Consider the following 20,065-nt stretch of genomic DNA (forward strand, 5'->3'; position numbering starts at 1 on the left):
ACTGGGCGATTTGGCTGGTAGATTTTAAAACACAAAAGTCAGCATATTGACTCTGATGTACACTATAATTTAATAGATTTATAAATGACTGGGAACAATTTTACAAAGAACGGTCGACTCTATCATATAGCTCCCATTTGGATTGATTTACTTATTTTAATTTGTATTAATAAAAGCATTTTACACCATTTTACACCATAAATGGAATGTATTAATAAAAATAATCCTAAAAATCTTAAAATAGTTAGTTGTGGATCGCATCAGATTACTTTGGGGAAATTTGTAAAGCAAAAGTTCAATTAAATTCCTACTCAGAGATCTAATTTTAAAGCTTATTCTATTTTTAGTAATATTTTAAAATTTCAAAATTCCAATCGATAAATAATCCATCAAAATTGAATCCTTTCTTACATTGTCAACTGAAAATAATGGGTTTTCTTTTTAAAAAGAACTTAATCTTATTATTCTGTAGTCTTACATGTTGAATGGATGAAGGATATTTCAACCCTATATTGTCCCTGTCTGAAAGTTTGTCCCAATGAATATAAAAATCGCTGCTTTATTTCGTTTTCATTGCCTGTTGGCTTAACTGGCAAACTGACAGACAGACGAACGGACAGACCGGCCGACCAAACAAACGAAGGTACTTAAACGAGATTCCCAGTTATATGATATATACAAGTATTACAATGGGAATCACGATGCGAATAATTTTTCCACCTAAGCTGCGGCCGTTTGTCTGTTTATCCTTTAAATGCTCGACCCAGTACACAAGTTGGACGAGGGGCGGGGTGAGCGTGTGTCACACCCCCGTTTCCTGCCCTTGGACAGGCTACCCTGCTACCCTCCTGGTGCAGCCCTAACGCCGCCATGGACCTGCATCACAGGCAGATTACTGGGAACGACTCACAGGCGGCGACGCTGAAAATCAGTCATAATATTTCAAATTTCATAAATTGATGCGTATCACATTAGATGGGACACACACGGGGGCGCACTGGCATAGAAAGTAACGGTAACGACGGCAGATTCTTCTCTTCTCTTCTCGTCTCTTGCCACGGTTTTTGTTTTCCATCCTCCCCCTGGGATTTGACTTTGATAAACGCCTCAGCGCCTTAACTGACACGCCCACATTTCAACACGTCGTTGAAATTTGCTGCCAGGAAAATGAAGAAACGGAATAAAAGAAGAAAAAAATACACGAAAAATACATATATACACATACATACATATAAATACATATGTATGTATGTGTATATAATTCCTTTTCTGTTTTGCTGCACGATTGATTTTCTCGCTCCAAAACATCGAATCAACTTCGACAGCAGAAGTAGGAGCAGGAGCAGCATCAGCTCCAGGCAGAAAAAGAAAGAAAGAGAGAGAGAGAGGGAGAGAAGACAGGGTCCTTCATTCGCACCTGCTACACTGCTGTGTCTTCGTCCTCGAATTATTCCCCCGACGAAGTCGACAAAATCGTCTTTTTTGTCTATTTCAAATCGTCGATGTGGCCATTTATGGCTGTCTACCCAGTCTCTGTCCTTTCCCCTCCACTTTCTTTCGCTGCTCGGTCATAAAACAATAAAATACGAGCACAAAAAATAAAAAATAAAAAAGAAATGCTCTTCCATTCGTTTGTTCCGAATCGCTGGAGGAAATTCTTTTCTAATTAAATTTTATGACTTGCTCAATGAAGTTTTCTTTATACTTTTTTCCCTTCAATTTTCTTTCCTTTTGATTTGATTAGATTTGAAATTTTGATGTCTAGCCGTTAGGTAAGTATTTGTATCAACAGTTCAGGGGAAAGTACCTGTTAAATATTCTTTAATGACATTTGGTGAGGTCCACCCAAAAATTCGAATTTTTCTTCTTCGTCCTTAAATGAGGTTTTTTGTTCAATTAGAAACTACAGAATTTTCTATGCAACTTAAATTTTAAGTCTTGAGTTTCATGCCAATGCATTAAATCGGTGTCAATATACATATATCATATATCAAGATCAATCACGGGGGCTCCGTGGTACATACTGAACGAAAACATTCAAAATGATCTAAATATACCTAGCGTAAAATCTTAAATAGATAGTCAGCAACTAAAGTATTCTGCAAAACTGTAAGCACATCCAAATTCTCTTGCCAATTCCCTTAGGATTTAGCTTAAGTACTAGACTAATTGCAAGAAAAATATCTCAAACTTGTTGTTAGGCTCTAATTTATATGGTAGATTGAACAAATATATTAAACGTAAAAACAAAAATATATATATATACATGTATGGTCTTCATTATAGCCCTTAAAAGAAATACCTAGCCTGACCTCGAAGTTTTTTCTGAGATATCATGTTGAAAAAATGCGATATCGAGAAAAACGACTTGATTGAATTTTTTAGGCCTTGATCGTCTCGTAAATGGGTATAAGCTAAACTAGGACTAAATACTAGACCTGAACAAAATAACAAGGCCTTCGACTCTAGATATTCTAAATTGATATGTTATATTTTTTTATAAAATTATATACTGCGGTTATATTGTCCGCTGAGGGGTTTTTCAGTAGAGCAGAGATTGAAAGTGGTAAAGAGATTGATGGAGATATGGAAGCCCTTATTCTTTTCAGTGGTTGTCAAGAGTCCAGGAGGTGATCCACAACATTATCTTGTCAGAAGGGGCGAAGGCGAATAAATGTAAATGCAAAGGTTTCTGGGTAAATCAGCAGTAAGGTCAATTCTGCTGCCTGATAAGTTAAATGCAAAAATAAATGTAATATACCATTGCTGTCACAAGAGGCCTAATATTTTTTTTTGTTCAATAAGTTTTCAATTTATAGCAAAATTATTGAATTTAAACATTTTATTTTAATTAATTTTAAATCCCGTTACACTTTACTCTTACTGTAATATTATGTACTAGCCATTCTGTCTTAATCAATCAACTATCAAAAAAAATTTAAAAAAAATTGGAACTCATTTTAAAGTAGGAGATATTAATCTTGATTGGGGTCTTCAATTTCAAGGAGATGTTAATCTATAAGTAAAACAATTAAAGAAATCTATAATATATATCATAATACTTTCACGATTTTTCCAAATCCAGCATAAAGCGAGTTGCAGGTGTATTTTAAAATGTTTAATTGCAATTCTTGACCTAAATTCCATCTTGTTCTACATGTGGTCCCAAAAAAACAGAAGACAATCAATTAGATTAAATCAGTTCTTAATTAATTGTTAATTTAATCTTCTTTAAAATGTGGCAAATTGCAACAGCTTGCTATTGAAGAGATTCAACTATTATGAATAATTTTAAGTCCATGGAAACATTAATTTAAACTTAATTGCATTACAGTTGGTAAAATATTCATTAACTTTTTATAGTAAAGTTTTCTTGGATGCAGCTAAAAGGTTCTCAATCATTTTCGTTTCCTTTTGAAATTTCTACCACTTTTGAAATTCACTTCAAATAGAGTTTAATTAAATTATTTAGTGGTGTGAAATCGTATTAGGTACTTCACTTTTTCAGTTCTTTTCTTTTTGCCATGGTAACAATTGTATAATCTGAAAATGGAAATTCCAAAAAAATGGAAAAAGTTTTACCAATCCGGTGGAAGTAAGGAGCCAGCCAAGTGTCAGACGGTTTTTCCAAGCTGAAAATTGACACCTAATGCCCACGCAAGAGAAAACTAAAACCCAGGGAAATCCATGTCAAATGCCAGCCTCTCCCTCTCCACCCCACTCCCTCCCGTTCTAGACGGCCCTCTAATGTTCACCCTTCAAAATGAATGCGCAAGCAATTGACGTAAATAAGAAGCAGCCTGGCAACGATGAGGATGACGGCGGCGTAACCGGAGATGGCGAACAGAAGAAGGCGGTGATGGTGAACGGGGAGGGGGCGTGGTTGTTGTAGGGCTCATACATATGGCTTGGCCACAGCTTGAGCTTTGAAATTGGAAAAAGTTATGCAAATCTGCTGCTGTTGCTGCTGCTGCTGACGACAGGACAGGAAACGAACGCAAGAAGTGAATTACTTTTTTTCTCTCTCTCTCTCTCTCTCTCTCGCCATGTCCTGTTTGGCTTCCTGTCTTGTACTGGGTGGGTGGCAAGGACATCCCGTAACTGACGACAATTTTGTATGTGCGCAATTATAATAATTGCAATAATAACAAGAACGTCCAAAACTAAGCAACTCGGCAACGTGACGACGGGGTTGCTGCTGCTGCTGCTGACGTTGTTCAGAGTCCTGCTGTTATCCTTTGGCGTTATTGTGTTTGCCATGAGCATTAAAGGCTTTGCCTGCCGCAGCATATACGTAAACGCATTTAAACGTGCGGCCCGATGCCCGCTGCCTGCTGCCTGCTGGCTGGCCTAAATAAATAGCCAACGGACGTGGCAGCAGGCAAAATTCCGGCTTTAAATCGTCCTATACTCAAATCCACGCATCCTTGCATCCATGTTTCCTAATTACAATTGCTGCCAACGAGCACCCTAAAACGGCAAAAACAAAGAAGGAATAAAACAGAGAAAAAAAAAAAAATGTAAAAATAAATATCAAGGGGGAATCCTTACGTGCTTAATGCCAATTAAGCGTTTGCCAAACACTCCTCTAACCCTACCTCTCTACGCCGCTCTCTACTCCTGCTGCTCTTGCCCTTGATCTTCTCCCCCTGTCAGTTTGCCTAATTCTACTTTCCCTTCTCGCCAGCCCTCTCCACACTTAGAACTGTCACCCTCATCTGGTCTCGTCATTTCAACTTTGTCCCCTTTTCGTTTTTATTTATTTTTTTTTGGTATTTACATTCAGCTTTTGATATTTCGCATTTCATTGATTTTATTTTTAATATTTGCGTGTGTGTGTGTGTGAGTTCAAAATTTCACTTTGCCTTAATACTATAATCCGGTCTACAAGTGATGGCAGACAGCTGAAAGGGAGAGAGTGAGAGAGAAAGGGAGAATAGATTCAAATTTCCGTTTTTCAAATAAATAATTTTTCCTAATTAGATTTAAGAGTTTTTGCCTTGGACAGGGCATAAAGGTCAGCAGTATTTCTACTACGGGTTTTCCAAACTTTTATAGCTTAAGGGAAAATATTTATGTGTTTTTGTAGATAGTGAAGTGACCGTTAATTCCCCCTCACCCAAAACCTCTCAAACTGGTTGATGTTGCTCCCAAAATGATAAGCTCGATTCGCCATTGTTTGGCCTAGAATTAACTTACTGCAAACGATTATATATTGATTCAATTACTCTAACTAAAACCTCTCTAAGAAATAGATAATTTCATCTTAAAAATAATACAAAAACCTAAAAAGGTTTCGAAATTGGTACACAGTTTCAAAATCTCAAACAATAATCAACCATATTGTGTCTTGGATTGGGTCTACGATTTTCTTGGAAAGTTTATTTTCATGTCCCTTGAAAGTAATACTCTGATACAATTCCCTGTTAATCATTGACTTAAATATTGAGAAATGAAGTTTTTCAGCTGCACTTTGGTTTCAGCTTGCTTGCCACATTCGGTGGCATATGGTGTGGCTTAATGGAAACCTGAGACCTAAAAACGGGGAAAGAAAGAAAAAGAAAAAAAAAAACATTAAAAAAAGCAAAGATCAAATGGCGCAAATCTTTTGTGGTTGTATTTTTAAGATGAGATGAGATGATGGTAACCGCAGCGAGGGGTCCCTTGCCCCGAGTGAAGATACGAAGCGGTTTTTTGTAGTCAAGTTCAAATTCGAAACATAATTTGAACTTAAAAGCTGCCTCTGCCTGTTTGCCTGACTGCCTGCCTGCCTTACAGCCGACTTGGGTCTGGCCTTTTGTGTGTGTGTTGTTGCCTGCAATTTCTATAAGGAATAATAATAATATGAAATTATAAATGGTTTTCTGTTGGCCCTCCCCTTAGCCTGCTGCTGCCTTTATCTCGTCTGTCTCTCTCTCTCTCTCTGTGTTTGCTTTGTGCCTGATGATTATTATGTATGCCTAAATTCTATGCACGTAGCGGCACTGAAGCTTATCTGTATCGAATATGATTAAGTGCGCTGCGCTGCTTCGGCCTCTCCATGACCAGGTCTAAAAACTGGTCTCTGCCTTTGGGTCTATGTTCTGGGCAGAGCCAGGGCCATGGGTCGTATCTCTCTCTCTGTGTGTGTGTGTGTGTGCAACATTGAAAAAGGGCACAAAAGACCAGGAGACAAGCGAACGCTTAAACAAACACAAACAATTGCAGACATTGAAAGCCTTCCAGGCCTTTTCTTTCCCTTTTGGTCTTTCAGTTCTTTTTAGCCTTCGTCGTCTCGTCTGTTGGATTTGTGCTTCCTTCAGCGAATTGGCAAAAATTCGCATTTATCATTTGCATATTCCGGATAATACATTTAAATTGTAGATTCCTTTTTGTGAACAATTTCAACAATTTATTTCATTTCAATTCGTTTCATTCAGTCAGTCAGTCAGTCGAGTTTTCCAGGAAATTGCATCTAATTAATTATTTAAATAAATTTTTACCTTCATTACACAAAGCATTTCAGTATAACACGTTAATATGTAATTGCAATTTGTAAGTGTAATTGAATTTAATTAATATGCATATATCGACTTGTCTGCTATAAATCTCTGCATGCAAAACAATACACAAAAAAATAAATAAATAAACGAAAAGACAAAATCAGAAAAGATTAAAAGGCAAATCAGAAAATTTACATACAAAAACGTTTTCAAACGAAACATGTTTTCGTAATCTTCGACTTAAATTTGTTGTATTTTTTTAGCTTTTTTTACCCCAGCAGCCATATTTCATTATTCATAATGTGATCTTGATATTTATGGGAACTGAACAACAGATAAATTTTCAATGAAAACGACGAGCGGGAGAGAGAGACAATCTGATAAATTTCAAAGAATTTAATTATGGTTCTCGAATTCCAAACAAATTTCACTAATTTGAATGAAATTTAATTATCTACAAAAGTTGCAAGATAAGTCAAATGGGCGTTGTCTCAGCTAATGACTAACGAATATTTCAAATAAGGCATGCAACAAAGACTTTTTGAAATCACAATCAACTGCAATAGATTTCAATTAAATTTACTTGGCTGTATAGTCATTTAAATCTTTTCATGTGAACAGCAAGACATTCTGTTGATTAGTAATATTGATTCATTGAACACAATTCAATTGAAAAGTGAACTCTACACACTCAAAGCTGGAGCATAGTCCATTTCTAATGAGATTGGACAAAGATATTCACTCTATTCAAAAGAATAGAGTTTCTTACTAACTCTGTGACGAATTTAGCAATTGAATAATGCCAATTTTCTCACAAATGCATATTTTATAAACTTTAATGTTTGATTATTTGTAGATAAAGTAAGTTAAGTAAGACAAGAGGCTTAGGCATTGGCATAACGTGAGCTTGTATAATATTGAAATTTGGAATCTAATATAATATGTAAAAATTCTTTCCAGATGTACCTCAGAAACTATTAAATTTGACAAAAATTTTGATTAATACAGTCTTAAAATAGTAATTTTTTACGAAAACTAACATAATATTAGTTAACTGCACAACGAGGATCCGGGCTCGAATCCTAGGCTAGTGAATGGATGTAGTTTTCGTCTAAGCCGAAGACCTTAGTTGCCAGTGCTTGTAAAATATAGTTATGTAGGTTGATAGTTTACAACTCTATCCTATAATAAATAATAACATAATATCTTTAAATTTTAAAAGAGACAGATGCAGAGATGATACTTCTAAAAGATTTTAAAGTATATTTATACAAAAGTCAGGCAACGTCAGGGTAGAATTCTTTTCAACTTCTAAAATGTGCTTAAAAAAAAAGGACTTCAATCTGAATAAGAATTGGACAGGTTTATACTTATAATTGTTGACTTTTACATAAGAGACATATACTGAGTCGCCAAGACAGAGTTTTTACTTAAAATTGTATTACTTTTTTTATTGTTTAGACCATTATTATGTTAAATTATGTACGTAGCAAGATATGGACAGGAGAAGGGTATTAATAACTCATTTAGTTCATTAAGTTTGAAGATGAAGATGTAATTTGTATCCTGGTTGTGTCTTTGCCTAACCTATGGCTGTGGCCTTTAGTTTCTTTAATGAGTTTACTCGAATAAGTTCTGTTTCTTAAATATCTATTAAATTTATTTAATTTAATAAAATTATTGTATATTATACTTAGGTATATATAGGTATAATATAGAACTATATTAGTATAGTTCTTAGGCTAGGAAATGTTTCTTTACCCGCGTTACAAAGCTGTAATCAATGTTTTAACAGCCTTTGCAAGGGTATAAAAATCCAGATGCTTAATCGAATAAACAGAAATAATTTTTAAAAGAAATATTTCTATATAGAACTGTTTAAGCTGATATTTTGTAAAACTAACTTGCTATTAATTTACACTGGATTTGTCCTACAAAACTTCTGAGTTATAATTAAATTAACGAGTCTAATTAAACGAAAATTTGATCTTCGATTAACACATTTCACAAAAAGTTATTTGAATCAATTGAAAAAGACTAAAATACATAATAAAAAATAATACAAAAAGCTATTTTACTTCTTTAATTTCTTTCGATGTACTAAAAAAGATTATAAACGATTTCTTTGAACTTATTTTTTTATTATTTATACTTGCCACAATGAATAGTTTTTGCAATGAACTGTAAATTAAATTTAAATTGTAATCAAATTTAAATTAAATTTTTTTTAGAGGTTTCTCTTTTATTTGATTCCCGTTAGTAAATGTAAATGGCATTTTCTTTTGATTTACTTCTATGGTTTCCTTTAAACAATTTCAATTTCGTTTGCCTTGTGCACTTGAATGAGAAAATTTGAATATTGGTTTGTATGTACGAGTATATATAGTATATCTCAATGATTCACATTCACATTCACCTTGTACTCGTACTCTTACTCGAAGGCAAATGCTTAATACTTGAGTTACTTTTATGTGTACTTGTGTTTTGTATTTGCATTTTATTTTTCTCAAACCACTTGAAATCATTTTCTTTTTTTTTTTTTCTTTTCTTTAAACTCATTTCTTTTAGTCTCCAGGTCTCAAGTGAGTTTGACTTTCAAGCAATTTTCTAAAGGGTTTCCACTCATCTAACCCATTAGGGGTTGCATATAGTTAGAGGAAGGGGTATTCCATACATACATACAATATATTAAATTGCTTTTGCATTGGCATTAATAATAGGGAAAAATACATTCAAGCTGTCATTAGGCAAGAGACGCAAGAGGTGAATTTTTCTTTCTCTCTCTATTCTGGGCAAATACAAAAAAAGGAAAAGGTGCAAACATCCTGTTTGAATGCCAAAAACGAAATCGCAAATAAACAGAGAGCCAAAGAAATTCACACGAAGCATTCTCGCCGTGAGTGTCCTTTGGGCAAACAAAAGGCCAGGCAACGGTAAATGCGTCAGAGCAGATAAAAACCAAATGTATCTGTAGCTGCTGTGCAAACAATTACTATGAAGACCCACCAGCCGAGGTAGACGCAGACGAAGGCGGTTCCCCGGCAAGGTGCATGGATGGCACTTCCGTCAGACCAAATTACAATCCCTCTCGCCCCGAGAAAAAAACACTAAAGAAGAAGACTACACTCAAGTGCCGAATATAAAACGCAAAATTCAGTTTCACAGTTACTCCCGCTGCTCTTACAATACATATATTTGTAGGTATGTATTAAATGATATGATTGATGGGTGCAAGCGGCAGCGGCAGCGGCATGGCGGGGGAACAACAAAGAGAACACACACGCCCGGACTTTCCAGATTTCCTCTAGTATGACCATGAACATCATCAGGCACCAGAGCCAGCAGAGACAACAGCGGTGCGGTGTCATATGAACGGCAGGAACATCAGGCAGGCGTAAATTATAAATTATATTTACCAAAGGCTTTGGTCTCCTTCATTTCCAGACGGTTTTTGCGTTAGGTAGTCGGTTCGCTTCGCTTTCAGGCTCGTCATGCGTATAGAATTTCATTTGATTGAGCGCTTAATCAAGCAAACATTAATGTGCACTTATTATTAATAATAATAAGTGTTTTTTTTTCACTGCTTTTTTTGTCGGATGGGGGTGCGGAGGGTTCAGAAATACCATACATAGAGGAATATGTTTATCTGCTCAGTCGCGGCTGAATGAAGCTTCCCCTCAAACTCCATTACCTTTTGTCCATGACACTCTCTGTTGCTGGTCATGATGAGCATGAGATTGAGAAAATCGACAATGATGAAGCTGCACCACAGTTTGATGCTCCCAAGGATAGCTATCATTAAAAAAGAACATTATAATATCGAGTGGGTTCTGTGTGTGTGTGTTTTCGATGGTTTGGCATTTGTTCATAATAAAAATAAGTTTAACAATTGAAATCTTCATTAATCAGAGAAGCCATTGTAATGTCCATTTCGTGGACCATCTATAGATACAATTTGAATGCTATTGACTTTGCTAATCTTGTAGAAACCGTTTACCATATCAAAAACAATTGCCAACATAGGAAAAAATACAAAAATCTCTCTCTATGGAATTTCGTTCTGGTTTTTATGATTAACTTTTTCTTTTCTGCTGATGCTTCTGATTATTTCTTGGCCACTTGAGGAGAATGGCAAGTGGCCTTTGTTGCTATCGATGTTGCTGTGTTACTGCTTTTTACTCTATATAAGGTCAGACAAATGCCCACATAGCATCGCATAGAATTGAATGCCCCTAATGTCCACTTAACAGCAGCAGCAGTAGCAGTAGCAGCCTACTTAAATACATGCCATGCATACGAAAATGGACATGAAGACCAAGCAACCAACCAAGAGCCACAAAACACATCAATGGCAGGTCGAGAACTGAGAACTGCGAACTGAAAACTAAGAACTCTGAACACTGACATCGCCATCGCCATCGACAACGACAACGACATCGGAAAGACAGAGACACTCATTAAATGCCAACAACATGCGAACATGCGAGAACAATAACTACATATTGAAAATGACAGGGCTGGATTATATAGAAGAAAGAAGCACTTGAAAAAGTTACTAAAGATCCTCTATATACTCTTGCAGAACGTAGAAGACAGACTTTGTATTTGAGTGTCTTTCTGCTAGAGAAATTGGATTGGTAAACATAATATAGACAGAAAGAGAGTTAAGATATGACAAGATTTATTGGGATTCTAAAGGTTAGTTTGGCATAACTTTAGTTAGATACGATATTATGATTTTGCCATCAATCCATATTCTAGGTAAAAGCATGAAAAAGGATTACTTTCAAATGAAAACTTGAGCTACATTAAAGTTTTAAGGGTTTCTCTCACTAATTTGTATTGCGCTCCTGAACAGAAGCCAATTTTACTCCTGCAGATTGTCCTAAACGGTTAACCCGTTGAAGCTTCCTCCGAATCGAATCCCGGGCGGGAAATTGTCATCGTCATCGTTGTTGTTGTTGTTATTGTTGCTGCTGCTGAGTCTTTTGAGTGGGCCGATAGCCAATTGAGTTGACGAGCAGCAATGGGAGAAGATGTGGGCGAAGGAGGGCAGTGAGTCGCGTCCATCGTTCCGTTTCAAATTCAAAATGCAATTGCTGGTCATGCGAACTTTAATTACACAACTGACAGACAGACAGACAGACCGGCAGACAGACAGACAGACCGGCAGACAGAACGACGGTTGGAGGGACTCTTGACTGAGTGATGGCAAACCAAGCGTATCTATGGTCCTAGGCAATCCAATCATTGGCAACCGTTCCGTACTGTTCAGTTACGTACGCCTCCTCCTGTTGGCCACCCATCCCCGTGCCACCAACTATTACTATTGCTACTCATTAAACGAAATTACTAATTTCTGTCTCTAAAGTATATCCTCGCCTTCGTTTGCATGTCCCATGGGGGCGTGGCATGTCGTTTCTTTAATTTTGTAAGTTTTGTTTTTCTCTTTTCATATTTTTTTTTTTTTTAGTTTTTCGGTTATATGTAATTTGTTTGCCAGCCAAGTTATGTGTAATTAAATTTGATTAACGGTTTCTGCTGCTTCTAGCAAAAGTTTTCAGTTAAACCTGAAGGCAAATTACATGAACACATTTTCGGTGTGTTACATTTTCCCTTCAGTGTGTTTTCACCTTTTGGCTAAAAGTTTTTAACTAAAGGGGTTACCCAACAGTCCTTGACTGGCAAAGAGGAAGAAATGGGAGTTGGTGGATAAAAGTTGAAATACGTTTGCACTTGAGCTGTAGCTAAGACACAAGTCTACCCATAAAAGTCAAAGTTAAAGTTATAATTGATGAAGTCAAAAACTGTAAAGATGCCACGAAAATTATCTCTGAAATTGAAAAACCATTCATAGTAAGAAATTTGAGTTTTTGAGGCAACTCACAACCCATAATGAAACTTGCTGCTTACAAATTTATAATACTTAATGGTTTAATTTAATCTCAATCTCATCACAAGTTGTGTTTATAGTCTTCACATGAGTTGCGAAAAATGATTTTTCCAACTACTTCAAGACAATAAAAACGCACGAAAATAATCGTTGGTATTACATCTTTGGCTACCATCACGTTTTGTCTCAAGTAGGCCTATATAAACGAAACTAGTCTGGCATTTATATGGAAGGTGTGTGACGACTGTTAATCGATTAGATTGAGTTGAGTTTCTATTTTTAAGTATTTCACGCTTGCAATTACATAAAAATGGAAGATTTTTAATCAAAACTTTCATTATATCCCTTTGTAGCTCCATTGTCTATTCAGTTTATTGGCTTTTTGCCTTTGTCTTTGTGTAAATGTAAACGATTTCTTTCAATAGCATATCTAAATAAGTTTGAGTTCCTTGCATATTTAATTACAGTTTTTGTTTCACAGAATTCTGTTCTTTTTACAATTTTTAAAGACAAAAAGGCCTTGAGCCAGTCTTATTTAAAGCACAATTCTTTTGTTATTTAAAAGGTTTTCAAATTTATAGTTTATCAGAATTTAGCTCAGTGCTCGATGATTAATTGGCAAAGCTTGCTTATCCTCATCTACACTCATGATGAAAATAATAGGTACACCGCTTAAAATTGAACTTTATTGACTTTTGATTAGCACAACTTTTTTTCTATTGCATTGATCACCAAAATTTAAATGCATCCTTCTTTATTGAACATTTCTTTTTAAAAATAAATTAATTTTGAAAAGAAAAATAATTTTATTTAAAAATTACAACAAAAAATATGAAATTGGAGAATTTCGTGCTTGATGAAAATAATATGTACACTTTAATTGCCTAAGTTATATTTAATTTTCACTGAAAATCTGTTTTTGTTTCATTATGGGATAAATATCCAATGTATCCACCATTTTTTTTACCATTACTTTTTCCATCCGGTTGGGGATACTCTTAATCAAAGCTTGGCAAGACTCTATTGAAATTTTCTTCGCTGCACTCCCACAATTGTCGATTGTTGGCCTTTTTTTCTTTTCCCGCCTGATTCTATAGCTGACCCCACAAGTTATCGATAAGATTCAGATCAGGAGACTGACTGGGGTTAGATCAAAAACTAAAGATAGTTTTTATCCTTATCTGTGACCGATCAACGATCGAATTAGCTTAATTTACAGGTGCAAAAACTTCTGAAGGTTGACTACTTCCAAAAGGTGACGATGAGGGGGCATTTTTTGCTAAAAGTTAAGAAAAGATAAACAAAATCAACTGTTGAGCCAAGAAAACAGAATGTCCTTTGCTTCAGGATTAAAAAAAAATTGTCATTTAAAGAAATATACTTAAAATTTTGGTGCTGATTGGACTTAGCTCATGATTGAGTTTACGCAAAGCCTATAGACTTTGTTGGGGCAATATATTTGAGAAACTGGAATTTCGAAAAGGTCTACAAGGAATAGAGTCAATTACAAATGATGCCATAATTCTGGGCATAATAAAGGAGTAGGTTAACGTATCTAATGAAGTATTGCACAGCTGGGCTGACAGAAAATTCCCAGCAACAACAAAAAAAGCGTAGAAAAAAAAACAAAATAAAATGATTGCCTACATTCGGTGTCATAAATTAAAATCTAACAAAATAAATCAATAAAGATTAAATCTTACGTGAGAGCACATACATATACATATATATATACATGGCTATAGTCGAGGGGGTACTTGTAGATCGTGAAGTGTAGGCATAATCCAGCTAGCTTTGTCTGCCTTTTGCACCTCCCCCTACACCCACAACCTCCCGGCCCACCCTCTCCCCCTTCCTATCTCTTTCTCACTCTGGGCTCTTTGCCTTTCTATGTCTGTTTTATGTTTTCAGTGTTCTGTTTCGGTATCTGTGTAATCTTTAACCTTCTCCTTTGCCTCCTCCTTCATGATTTTCTATCTGTAACTAACAAAAACGTGTGGCCGCATATATGAAAGCATTGCCATATGAATGTGTATGTGTGTGTGTGTATCTGTGTGTATGTCAGCCCCTCGAAAACTACTTAAGTATTTAGGTCTTTGCGCTGCTGATGCCGCTGCTGTCGCTTCGCATTTTGAATGCTGAATAGGTATTTAAATTTTTCATACAACAAATTCTATGAGCGCCTTTTTGCCTCTTTGCTCGTTGCCTGCTCTCAGCCGTCTACTGTCTATATATGTATGGCTGTCTGTCTGTCTGTCGTCTTATGTCCAATGCCTGCTGCTTGGCTGCCTTTGTAGACTTGCGAGGAACAAGCCAACCAAAATCAGACAGGGAACTAACGCTCAGATATGCAGCAAAAGGCAGTTCAATTCATTCAGTCAGTCAGTCGAAAAGCAGCTTAGCTTAAAGCTCCCTTCCTACCTGAACAATTCACATCCGTTGAACGGAAATTCTACGCTCATTTTTTCCCATTTCGTTTCGCTTTTTTCTTCTTTTTTCTTTCTTTACCAATAGTTTTTGTTTTTGTTTATTGATAAAGAATGAATGCACTTTAATAATACGCAAAATAATAATAAAAATCTGAGGCTACATTGTGATACAGAAGGCTGAAGAGCCAACAATCAGACAATGGAGGATTAGTCTGAGAAACAAGAATAAAAAGCGAGGGGAATTCATATGAAAAGTTGATTTCTGTACCTTTTGAACGACCATCAGTTGTTTAGGGTATCTAAGTTACATTACTGTAAAACCATTTCATGGAATGATAATAGTTTCTATTCTTAAAATCCATTCAGTTAGCTGGGACACTTGTTGAGCTTAAATCTAAAGCATTTTAACCGTCTATATTAGTTAACTCTATATCAAATTTAGTCTTACATTTACTTAACTTTACTAAAGGGTATCTTGAAGTCAATATTCCGTACCTTTTAGCGTATCAAATTTATTGTTTATTATTCAGAGGCGAAAAAGGGTGCCCGAGCCGAGCCTATTGTCAATTCTTTAGCTGTACAGATAATCCTGAATGAAGTCTAAACTAGATCAAGTTCTTTTTTTTGTTGAAAAGTAATATAAAAGAAAGGAAACTAAACTCTATAGGTGGTCCATTTCGAAGGGTGAATGGAAAAATGTATATCCTACAAATGCTTCAATGATTACTTATCTGAATATAATAGTGATTGCTGTTATGTATGGGTCTTTGGATCTTTTTATACAAAAGTCTTAAGAAATATTTCCCAGAAAAGTACAAAGAAATTGTTAATAATTTTCATTTCTATTGGAAGCTTTTATATTGTTTGTTTATCATTATTGCCTTTTTATTAAACATTTCATTGACAGTTTTAGCTTCATTCGTGCAAAATTGCGATCTAATTATAAGCCTCCTTTTTAGTGATAGATTTTTTTGGGCCAACAATTGTATAATTTATGTTTTTGTAATTGTGTCTGTTTGTTTTACAATTGGTTAACCTTAATTATAAGTTTGCCTTTTGGTACACTTGGCGTGGTACTTATTAGTCATCAACCGTATCTGCATGTAGTTGAAAAATATTTGCGGTGCTAGTGCGCTACAATTTTCAAATAATTTTATATTTTTTTAACGACTTGCGGCTTATGCTGGTTCTACAGTTTCGTGTGGTATGCCCGTTGCTTGTTCCCCGTCATCAAACGGAGACGGTGACGGTGACGGAGTCGTGGCCAGTGCATTCATGTGGAAATGAGTGCAGCCAGCAGCAGCAGCAGCACACAAAGTTGCATACAACAAAATGAAATGAAACCAAACCGAACCGCACAACAATGACAAAAGTTTCCCCCCTACTGCTTCCCCCTTTTTGGATGTAGTTACTTCAACGCAGACGGTCTACATCTATCCATATATAAGTGGTAATAATAATTCCGCTCAAGAGGCGTCGCCCGGCGTTTCATTTCAATGACACACAAACCACACGACGGCAACGCTGCTGATGACGCTGATGATGATGATGATGGCGATGGCGATGGTAAATGTAAATGGTAAAGCGTTTTGCTGCCGTGTTTTTTTTTTTTCTCTACCTCCACCTCTTGTCCCCACACTCTTAATTTCTTTCTTTTTGTTGCTGTCATCATTGAGGCAACCCTACAAACTCAACAAACCCGCATAGGCTAAGTATTTCTACATACAAACACCAAACTGATACGACACACCACTGAGTGTATGGGGCACAGATAAAACACGGAATTTTCATGGCTAGAAATGTCGTATGAAACGATTAGATGCCCTAGAAATACAAATTCAACTTAATGAATCGAATAAATCACACAAACAACACCAGAATTTATCAATTATGCAAATTAAGTCACATGAAGAGAATAGAAATTCATACAAATTTATCATTTCCAAATGACGCGAAATTGGCCTCAATGTGAAACCAAATGCGGGTGGAAGTACTCACCTATCTATCTATTTATCTGTCTACCTACATAAAATGTAGAAATATATTTCAAGGTAACATTAAATTGAATTTAAAAAACTTTCTGGTAAAGGAAATTTTCAAAAAGTATCCTAACATTAATCATGTTTATGAGCAAAAGATCTAAGATTTTCCGCTAACCCATTTTTGTATGTAGCCTAAAATATCTTCTCATATATTGACAAGAAGAAGAAATGCACCTACCCGCGATGGCTTAATATTTGCGCGTGCTCATGGTTCATTCATTGCCCGGGACTGTCTGCTTCTTTTTGATGATTGCATTGTCTCGTCAGAGGTCTCGAGTGGTTCCTGCCACTGCCACCGATTCTGCAGCCGCTCCCCTGGCTACCTACCCATTCTACCCTCACTTGACATACAATTATGTTGATGACATTGTTGTTTATATGTGCCTTTGCCGACGACGACGACAACGACGACCAACTTTTATATGCATTCTGTGCTCTGTACTTGGTACTCGTCGCATTCATATATAGTATTATAGGCCCATATATCTCTCTTCCTCTTGGTCTCACTCTTGTTCGAGGGGTATCTCACATATCTCTTCTACTATGGCCATTGCTGCATTTTTATTGTTATCGTTTCATTGCCATTTGCTGACGCGGAGATGACAAGAACATGGAATGGGACCATAGAGGAGAATGGAGAAGGAGGATGAGGAGGAGGAGGAGAACGAGAAGGAGGAGTACAATGATGGGAAGCTGGGGAGAAGCCAGTTTAGCCGTTTTACTCGTTTCTCTCATTTTGTTTGCGGCGGCCTTAATTAAAAATTCTTTGGGTGTCAAATGGTTCGCTGATGCCAATGGGCGATGCTGATGCCAATGCTGATGTAGATGTAGTTGTACCTCTAGGGTTTCCCTTTTTTTCCACTGAGCTTCTTTACAATCAGTATTCCGAGTAGCTGGGCCTTTCATCTCACACACACACAGATCACAAGTAACCGCATAATTGATTCCCTTGATACATATTTATATTCAATACTTCTAAGGTTTCATTCATTCCTTTTGAAAGTTGAAAGAACAAGTTATGAGTTCACTTAAATGGAAAGTATTTAGCATATTCTATTAAAAGTAAAATGAGAAATTTTTGGCAATTCTAATTTTAGCGAAAACCATTTCGATTTTATAACTCTAACAATAAAACTTTAACAACTTATTTCAATATGTTTGTTTTTAACCATTAATATTTAATTTGCACTTATTTTATTGATAAGTTAAAACCTTATTGTTAATTCTAATACCTATTTTAAAAGATATTTAATTTACATTTATTTGTTTTGTGTATTTTAAATTAAGGGAAAAGTAATGCTCTTTCGATCACAACTGGGAATAGACTAAATTACCCTTTCCATTATTTATAACAAATTTTCTGAACTATCTTTAATATGTGAGAGAAGATACATAAAGAAAGATAAAGCTTTTGCTTCCGCCCGAAAATTTTTTGTTGGAGCTGGCACAAAAGTTTTTGAAACTAAGCAGATATCTAATAAATTTTGTACTCAAAAGACACGTCGTAACACAAAATATGCGTGTAAATTTCATTTATTGATTTATAGATGCCTAGGAACAATGTCTACACGGACACACACACACACGCACACATGGAATGGGTGAGGAGCAGGAGGGGAATGCATTTGTATAAATACGCAAAATAATGGCGTCTACGTCGTCTCGATTGGTGCGAACTTCCTGTGTCCCATAAATCAAGATGAGAGAAACCATGAGGTTGGGTGAAGTTCTATGGTTTCTTTTTTTTTTTTTTTTTATTGGTGGGTTGTGGGCTTTTTTTTCGCAGCAAACACCCTTCGTTTTTTTCTTTTTTGTCGGATGAAAAGTTCTATTTGATTTGGTATTAGAAGCAAAACTGCTGAGCTCACATAGAATTTTGCTGTTAAACAAAAATTAGTAAGGAAGCGCAGCGATGAGATTAAAGTTACGGCACGTGAGTGGGAAATCAAAGGCAAAGGACCCATGAAGGCGCTCAGGCTAAGGCTCGGGCTAAGGAATTTTTATGCAGTCTCAGACATGGCTGGATCTTTTGAGTGGTTGATTCTTATGGGTGGCGATGGGTGTTGGTTCGGTTATTCGGTTGATGGAGCTGAAAGTTGGAAAATTACTTGAGCAAATATTGCTTTGTTCAAATCGCCAGCTGGAAATTATGAAACTTGCACAGGGACACACCCAAAGAGAGTGTAGAGGAGACGGCGGAAAGAGGAGCAATTAGAAAAGTTTTCTAGCTAAAACAGAAAAAAAAAGGAAGAAGGAAAACTTTGTTTTTCCCCTCGTTTTTCGAATCAATAACCATGACAGAGCGAAATAGAAACTTTTATGACCACAAATCAAAATTGAATTTCTATGGAATAATAATAAGTATTTGTTGGCAGAAGAATGACAATAGAGAAGGAAACCCCTTTATCTGACCCTGACTATTTATTGCTGGAATAGAAAGACTTTAGGATCAGAGGATAAAACTGTCTGCTGTCAAGGCTAAGCGCATGGCTAACGCCTTTCTCAAATCTTTTAATTACTATGAAATGTTAAAAGAACCTTGGTCTAGGGATCAGGGATATGTACTACCTGCTCAATCAGCTCCGCCCTGTTGTTAAGATCAATTTCCATTCCTAGGCAAACATATGGCGCATAGAGAATGGGCGAAAGAAAGGGACAAAGTGTGAGTGAGTGGCTCGTAAAAAATTATCTCTTGTATTGTTTAGCGGCACGGTTGGGGTGCCATAAAATCTTGCAATGAGTCCGTGGGTACCGCCGACACAGAAAAACACAGCCATCGACCATCGACATCGACTTCGACCATAGACGATAGAGAGACAGACAGACAGACAACCCCGACAAAGCCGTAGCCACAGCCACAGCCAAAGCCAACCGGCGACGGCGGCATAAATCACTAGGAACTTGTTAATTGTGCGCTATTTATTATATGCATTTCGGTTTTAAGGGTAACATGGAGGTGGTAAGTGAATAGCAGCAACATCAGCAGCAGCAAACAACAATATCGAGACGAGACGAGAGAAACGGACAGGTGCTTTATTTTAGGGTGTGCGTGTTCGATAAGATATATATGTATGTCTTGCTTAAACATATAATATCTGTCTATATACTACATATAAATACCTACATACATATTTTATCGAACTGAAATTACCGAAAAAATGGAGGGTTAATAAATTGTGGAAAAAATAACAATGTCTCTGATTGAAGTCATGTGAACTT

This window comes from Drosophila willistoni, chromosome 3R (genome assembly GCF_018902025.1).
Source record: "Drosophila willistoni isolate 14030-0811.24 chromosome 3R, UCI_dwil_1.1, whole genome shotgun sequence".
Classification (NCBI taxonomy): domain Eukaryota; kingdom Metazoa; phylum Arthropoda; class Insecta; order Diptera; family Drosophilidae; genus Drosophila; species Drosophila willistoni.